General features: G+C 39.5%; 1 non-coding gene across 1 annotated transcript; it reads left to right on the plus strand.

Annotated features, from left to right (window-relative positions):
- The first annotated feature begins 232 nt into the window (after nt 1–232).
- LOC147948692 (small nucleolar RNA R71) lies at nt 233–339 on the plus strand. The gene has a single exon (XR_015585981.1). It is a non-coding gene; the product is annotated as a small nucleolar RNA R71 (small nucleolar RNA).

Consider the following 339-nt stretch of genomic DNA (forward strand, 5'->3'; position numbering starts at 1 on the left):
GACCATCTTCAAGTCCTTCTTGTACTTGTCCTCTTTATCAGTTGATGATGACCTTATGGTTCTGTCATAGTCCTCATTATAGTTGCCATCTGACTGAGCAAGATTCTCAACTAACTCCCAGCCTTCTTCCACATTCTTGTTGAGGAAGTTTCCATTAGAAGCTGTGTCAAGAAGCATCCTTATCTTGGGAAGCACTCCTCTATATAATGTACTCAAGAGTGACTCATTTCTGAAACCATGATGAGGACATTGAGTCTGAAATCCTTTGAACCTCTCCCATGCTTCACAAAAGCTTTCATTGTTTCTTTGAGCAAACCTAGAAATTTTATTTCTCAACCT

The sequence above is a fragment of the Camelina sativa genome, chromosome 2 (genome assembly GCF_030686135.1).
Source record: "Camelina sativa cultivar CO46 ecotype springtype chromosome 2, ASM3068613v1".
In the NCBI taxonomy this organism is placed as follows: Eukaryota; Viridiplantae; Streptophyta; class Magnoliopsida; order Brassicales; family Brassicaceae; genus Camelina; species Camelina sativa.